The following is a 7132-nucleotide window of genomic DNA, read 5'->3' as shown; positions in this document are numbered from 1 at the left end:
CAAGGATCAATGATCAATGAAGAATGAACGATGAAGAATGAACAAGGATCGATGATCAATGACGAATAAACGATGAAGAATGAACAAGGATCTATGATCAATTACGAATGAACGATGAAGAATGAACAAGGATCAATGATCAATGAAGAATGAACGATGAAGAATGAACAAGAATCAATGATCAATGAAGAATGAACGATGAAGAATGAACAAGGATCAATGATCAATGAAGAATGAACGATAAAGAATGAACATGGATGGATGATCAATGACGAATGAACGAAGAAGAATGAACAAGGATCAATGATCAATGAAGAATGAACGATGAAGAATGAACAAGGATCAATGATCAATGAAGAATGAATGATGAAGAATGAACAAGGATTAATGGTCAATGACGAATGAACGATGAAGAATGAACAAGGATAAATGATCAATGAAGAATGAACGATGAAGAATGAACAAGGATCAATGATCAATGAAGAATGAACGATGAAGAATGAACAAGGATCAATGATCAATGAAGAATTAACGATGAAGAATGAACAAGGATCAATGATCAATTATGAATGAACGATGAAGAATAAACAAGGATCAATGATCAATGAAGAATGAACGATGAAGAATGAACAAGGATCAATGATCAATGACGAATGAACGATGAAGAATGAACAAGGATCAATGATCAATGAAGAATGAACGATGAAGAATGAACAAGGATCGATGATCAATGACGAATAAACGATGAAGAATGAACAACGATCTATGATCAATTACGAATGAACGATGAAGAATGAACAAGGATCAATGATCAATGAAGAATGAACGATGAAGAATGAACAAGGATCAATGATCAATGAAGAATGAACGATGAAGAATGAACAAGGATCAATGATCAATGAAGAATGAACGATGAAGAATGAACAAGGATCGATGATCAATGACGAATGAACGAAGAAGAATGAACAAGGATCAATGATCAATGAAGAATGAACAAGGATCAATGATTAATTACGAATGAACGATGAAGAATAAACAAGGATCAATGATCAATGAAGAATGAACGATGAAGAATGAACAAGGATCAATGATCAATGACGAATGAACGATGAAGAATGAACAAGGATCAATGATCAATGAAGAATGAACGATGAAGAATGAACAAGGATCGATGATCAATGACGAATGAACGATGAAGAATGAACAAGGATCAATGATCAATTACGAATGAACGATGAAGAATGAACAAGGATCAATGATCAATGAAGAATGAACGATGAAGAATGAACAAGGATCAATGATCAATGAAGAATGAACGATGAAGAATGAACAAGGATCAATGATCAATGACGAATGAACGATGAAGAATGAACAAGGATCAATGAACAATGACGAATGAATGATGAAGAATGAACAAGGATCAATGATCAATGACGAATGAAAGATGAAGAAAGAACAAGGATCAATGATCAATGACGAATGAACGATGAAGAATGAACAAGCATCTATGATCAATGAAGAATGAACAAGGATCAATGATCAATGAAGAATGAACGATGAAGAATGAACAAGGATCGATGATCAATGACGAATAAACGATGAAGAATGAACAAGGATCAATGATAATAGACGAATAAACGATGAAGAATGAACAAGGATCAACGATCAATGAAGAATGAACGATGAAGAATGAATTAGGATCCATCGTCAATAAAGAATGAACAAGGATCAATGATCAATGATGAATGAACGATGAAGAATGAACAAGGATCAATGATCAATGAAGAATGAACGATGAATAATGAACAAGGATCAATGATCAATGACGAATGAACGATGAAGAATGAACAAGGATCAATGAACAATGACGAATGAACGATGAAGAATGAACAAGGATCAATGATCAATGAAGAATGAACGATGAAGAATGAACAAGGATCAATGATAAATCACGAATGAACGATGAAGAATGAACAAGGATCAATGAACAATGACGAATGAACGATGAAGAATGAACAAGGATCAATGATCAATGAAGAATGAACAATGAACAATGAACAAGGATCAATGATCAATGACGAATGAACGATGAACAATGAACAAGGATCATTGATCAATGAAGAATGAACGATGAAGAATGAACAAGGATCAATGATCAATGACGAATGAACGATGAAGAATGAACAAGGATCAATGATCAATGACGAATGAACGATGAAGAATGAACAAGGATCAATGAACAATGACGAATGAACGATGAAGAATGAACAAGGATCAATGATCAATGAAGAATGAACAATGAAGAATGAACAAGGATCAATGATCAATGACGAATGAACGATGAACAATGAACAAGGATCAATGATCAATGAAGAATGAACGATGAAGAACGAACAAGGATCAATGATCAATGAAGAATGAACGATGAAGAATGAACAAGGATCAATGATCAATGAAGAATGAACGATGAAGAATGAACAAGGATCGATGATCAATGACGAATAAACGATGTAGAATGAACAAGGATCAATGATAATAGACGAATAAACGATGAAGAATGAACAAGGATCAACGATCAATGAAGAATGAACGATGAAGAATGAACTAGGATCCATCATCAATAAAGAATTAACAAGGATCAATGATCAATGATGAATGAACGATGAAGAATGAACAAGGATCAATGATCAATGAAGAATGAACGATGAAGAATGAACAAGGATCAATGATCAATGACGAATGAACGATGAAGAATGAACAAGGATCAATGAACAATGACGAATGAACGATGAAGAATAAACAAGGATCAATGATCAATGAAGAATGAACGATGAAGAATGAACAAGGATCAATGATCAATGAAGAATGAACGATGAAGAATGAAGAAGGATCAATGATCAATGAAGAATGAACGATGAAGAATGAACAAGGATTAATGGTCAATGACGAATGAACGATGAAGAATGATCAAGAATAAATGATCAATGAAGATTGAACGATGAAGAATGAACAAGGATCAATGATCAATGAAGAATGAACGATGAAGAATGAACAAGGATCAATGATCAATGAAGAATGAACGATAAAGAATGAACATGGATCGATGATCAATGACGAATGAACGAAGAAGAATGAACAAGGATCAATGATCAATGAAGAATGAACGATGAAGAATGAACAAGGATCAATGATCAATGAAAAATGAATGATGAAGAATGAACAAGGATTAATGGTCAATGACGAATGAACGATGAAGAATGAACAAGGATAAATGATCAATGAAGAATGAACGATGAAGAATGAACAAGGATCAATGATCAATGAAGAATGAACGATGAAGAATGAACAAGGATCAATGATCAATGAAGAATTAACGATGAAGAATGAACAAGGATCAATGATCAATTATGAATGAACGATGAAGAATAAACAAGGATCAATGATCAATGAAGAATGAACGATGAAGAATGAACAAGGATCAATGATCAATGACGAATGAACGATGAAGAATGAACAAGGATCAATGATCAATGAAGAATGAACGATGAAGAATGAACAAGGATCGATGATCAATGACGAATAAACGATGAAGAATGAACAAGGATCTATGATCAATTACGAATGAACGATGAAGAATGAACAAGGATCAATGATCAATGAAGAATGAACGATGAAGAATGAACAAGGATCAATGATCAATGAAGAATGAACGATGAAGAATGAACAAGGATCAATGATCAATGAAGAATGAACGATGAAGAATGAACAAGGATCGATGATCAATGACGAATGAACGAAGAAGAATGAACAAGGATCAATGATCAATGAAGAATGAACAAGGATCAATGATCAATTACGAATGAACGATGAAGAATAAACAAGGATCAATGATCAATGAAGAATGAACGATGAAGAATGAACAAGGATCAATGATCAATGACGAATGAACGATGAAGAATGAACAAGGATCAATGATCAATGAAGAATGAACGATGAAGAATGAACAAGGATCGATGATCAATGACGAATGAACGATGAAGAATTAACAAGGATCAATGATCAATTACGAATGAACGATGAAGAATGAACAAGGATCAATGATCAATGAAGAATGAACGATGAAGAATGAACAAGGATCAATGATCAATGAAGAATGAACGATGAAGAATGAACAAGGATCAATGATGAATGACGAATGAACGATGAAGAATGAACAAGGATCAATGAACAATGACGAATGAATGATGAAGAATGAACAAGGATCAATGATCAATGACGAATGAACGATGAAGAAAGAACAAGGATCAATGATCAATGACGAATGAACGATGAAGAATGTACAAGCATCTATGATCAATGAAGAATGAACAAGGATCGATGATCAATGACGAATAAACGATGAAGAATGAACAAGGATCAATGATAATAGACGAATAAACGATGAAGAATGAACAAGGATCAACGATCAATGAAGAATGAACGATGAAGAATGAATTAGGATCCATCGTCAATAAAGAATGAACAAGGATCAATGATCAATGATGAATGAACGATGAAGAATGAACAAGGATGAATGATCAATGAAGAATGAACGATGAATAATGAACAAGGATCAATGATCAATGACGAATGAACGATGAAGAATGAACAAGGATCAATGAACAATGACGAATGAACGATGAAGAATGAACAAGGATCAATGATCAATGAAGAATGAACGATGAAGAATGAACAAGGATCAATGATAAATCACGAATGAACGATGAAGAATGAACAAGGATCAATGAACAATGACGAATGAACGATGAAGAATGAACAAGGATCAATGATCAATGAAGAATGAACAATGAACAATGAACAAGGATCAATGATCAATGACGAATGAACGATGAACAATGAACAAGGATCAATGATCAATGAAGAATGAACGATGAAGAATGAACAAGGATCAATGATCAATGATGAATGAACGATGAAGAATGAACAAGGATCAATGATCAATGACGAATGAACGATGAAGAACGAACAAGGATCAATGAACAATGACGAATGAACGATGAAGAATGAACAAGGATCAATGATCAATGAAGAATGAACAATGAAGAATGAACAAGGATCAATGATCAATGACGAATGAACGATGAACAATGAACAAGGATCAATGATCAATGAAGAATGAACGATGAAGAACGAACAAGGATCAATGATCAATGAAGAATGAACGATGAAGAATGAACAAGGATCAATGATCAATGAAGAATGAACGATGAAGAATGAACAAGGATCGATGATCAATGACGAATAAACGATGTAGAATGAACAAGGATCAATGATAATAGACGAATAAACGATGAAGAATGAACAAGGATCAACGATCAATGAAGAATGAACGATGAAGAATGAACTAGGATCCATCGTCAATAAAGAATTAACAAGGATCAATGATCAATGATGAATGAACGATGAAGAATGAACAAGGATCAATGATCAATGAAGAATGAACGATGAAGAATGAACAAGGATCAATGATCAATGACGAATGAACGATGAAGAATGAACAAGGATCAATGAACAATGACGAATGAACGATGAAGAATAAACAAGGATCAATGATCAATGAAGAATGAACGATGAAGAATGAACAAGGATCAATGATCAATGAAGAATGAACGATGAAGAATGAAGAAGGATCAATGATCAATGAAGAATGAACGATGAAGAATGAACAAGGATTAATGGTCAATGACGAATGAACGATGAAGAATGATCAAGAATAAATGATCAATGAAGATTGAACGATGAAGAATGAACAAGGATCAATGATCAATGAAGAATGAACGATGAAGAATGAACAAGAATCAATGATCAATGAAGAATGAACAAGGATCAATGATAATTGACGAATAAAAAATGAAGAATGAACAAGGATCAATGATCAATGAAGAATGAACGATGAAGAATGAACAAGGATCGATGATCAATGACGAATGAACGATGAAGAATAAACAAGGATCAATGATCAATGAAGAATGAACGATGAAGAGTGAACAAGGATCAATGATCAATGACGAATAAACAATGAAGAATGAACAAGGATCTATGATCAATTACGAATGAACGATGAAGAATGAACAAGGATCAATGATCAATGAAGAATGAACGATGAAGAATGAACAAGGATCAATGATCAATGAAGAATGAACGATGAAGAAAGAACAAGGATCAATGATCAATGACGAATGAACGATGAAGAATGAACAAGCATCTATGATCAATGTAGAATGAACAATGAAGAATGAACAAGGATCAATGATCAATGAAGAATGAACGATGAAGAATGAACAAGGATCAACGATCAATGAAGAATGAACGATGAAGAATGAACTAGGATCCATCGTCAATAAAGAATTAACAAGGATCAATGATCAATGATGAATGAACGATGAAGAATGAACAAGGATCAATGATCAATGACGAATGAACGATGAAGAATGAACAAGGATCAATGATCAATGACGAATGAACGATGAAGAACGAACAAGGATCAATGAACAATGACGAATGAACGATGAAGAATGAACAAGGATCAATGATCAATGAAGAATGAACAATGAAGAATGAACAAGGATCAATGATCAATGACGAATGAACGATGAACAATGAACAAGGATCAATGATCAATGAAGAATGAACGATGAAGAACGAACAAGGATCAATGATCAATGAAGAATGAACGATGAAGAATGAACAAGGATCAATGATCAATGAAGAATGAACGATGAAGAATGAACAAGGATCGATGATCAATGACGAATAAACGATGTAGAATGAACAAGGATCAATGATAATAGACGAATAAACGATGAAGAATGAACAAGGATCAACGATCAATGAAGAATGAACGATGAAGAATGAACAAGAATCAATGATCAATGAAGAATGAACGATGAAGAATGAACAAGGATCAATGATCAATGACGAATGAACGATGAAGAATGAACAAGGATCAATGATAATTGACGAATAAAAAATGAAGAATGAACAAGGATCAATGATCAATGAAGAATGAACGATGAAGAATGAACAAGGATCGATGATCAATGACGAATGAACGATGAAGAATAAACAAGGA

This window comes from Amaranthus tricolor, chromosome 12 (assembly GCF_026212465.1).
Source record: "Amaranthus tricolor cultivar Red isolate AtriRed21 chromosome 12, ASM2621246v1, whole genome shotgun sequence".
Classification (NCBI taxonomy): domain Eukaryota; kingdom Viridiplantae; phylum Streptophyta; class Magnoliopsida; order Caryophyllales; family Amaranthaceae; genus Amaranthus; species Amaranthus tricolor.
This window is presented reverse-complemented; position numbering follows the sequence as displayed.